Here is a 1,490-nt window from a genome sequence, read left to right on the forward strand (position 1 = left end):
CAGGAATTGAACAATTTTTTGGTGTGGTTTACAATCAGTTTAAAAATTAACCATGAGTACCATTAGTTCCTGAAATGTGAAAAGGCTTTAGTTACAATTTGCTACACTTTGTACTTCTATTATTTGTTACACTTTGCTCTTACTGCTTGATTTTAATTGAAGATGAATGCTCCATTACCAACTGAAGTTTAAAAAATTACCTATACCCTCAGTATATACTTGAAAAGACAGGCAGTTGTTCTGTTTCCCAGAACCAACTCAAAAACTGGCAACTTGACTGAAGAGTCTTCTACTAAGAAATCCTAATTCAAATGTTCTTGGATAAAATTCAAACTTCAGAGTTAAACTACATACTTTGAAGTGCACTCAGAGCATATTGGAAGAAAGTGTAGGCTACAGAATATTTTTTAATCTATTTTATATAACTAAGTTACTCAAGGAAAAAGAAAGCAACATCCTATTTTGCTATGGTTTTCAGGCAGTTTTCAAAACCTTTTCACAGAGAATGTGATACAAGTGTGCCATCATGAGGTAATAAAGGTGATGCTGAATTATATTTCAAAAATAATGTGTATCAAAGTGAGACACATACCTTTAAGCCTGTATAATGATGATCGATAACTTTAAATGGGGAAAAATATATAAGATGAATAATCAGAAAATGAACCACACCTATTATGTGCTCTTTACTGTCATGGAGTTTATAATTTTCATAATAAATTAGTATCCATGCATATCAAAAAATAACCATAGAAATAATCTATGTGTGGCAACTTGTCCTAAAACAAGTTATAAGGCCATGAATTATTTTTCTTAGTCATTCTAAACTCATGACATGAACCTCACTATTAGAACTGAAGTCTCTAAATTTGCCTGAAAAACATAATCAAACTGCATTATTATTTTTCAATATCATGGAGGTTTTATGTTAATTTAAACAGTATCAATTCACCATCCATGTCACTAACTTTCTTAAGCCTCTGAATCCTCATTTGCCACTTTTTCTTGATTCTCGTCTTTATTTGTGTTTTAAAGTTAGCATTATATCTATTTTTGAAAAACAATTTAAAGTTGTTGTGGGAAAAGTGGACAAATCAATTACTCTATCCACCTAGGATTTTCAAGCATATATAAGTTGTTTTATTTATTATTTAATCATGAATGATTGTGAGTTCTTCACCTCAGCACCACCTCAAACTTCTATAGCATAATTTCTACATGAAAGCCCTGTCCATCAATCTACGTTCACTGAAAGATTAAAGAGATTTCTCTATGTGAAACTGACCTTTGCTCTATCTCTTTTTTCTCCTCCAGCTGTGAGCTCTAATTCTAGTTTGTGTTATTAATAGAGTCATAATAATGTTGACTTGCTAAACAGCTTCTTTTACAGTCTTTAGTTATTTAGGTTTTCACAACTTATAGCTGACTATAGCGGAACAAAGATTTCTTTAAATTGTGTTTTTCTTCTCATGAAAATTGCATCAGCAGGA

General features: G+C 31.2%; 1 protein-coding gene across 2 annotated transcripts in view; it reads left to right on the forward strand.

The window, feature by feature from the left end:
* TMPRSS15 (transmembrane serine protease 15) overlaps positions 1-1,490 on the forward strand; it is a 129,620-nt gene that overhangs the window by 29,567 nt on the left and 98,563 nt on the right. The window lies entirely within an intron of this gene.

This window comes from Lipotes vexillifer, unplaced genomic scaffold (assembly GCF_000442215.2).
Source record: "Lipotes vexillifer unplaced genomic scaffold, Lipotes_vexillifer_v1.1 scaffold675, whole genome shotgun sequence".
Classification (NCBI taxonomy): Eukaryota; Metazoa; Chordata; class Mammalia; order Artiodactyla; family Lipotidae; genus Lipotes; species Lipotes vexillifer.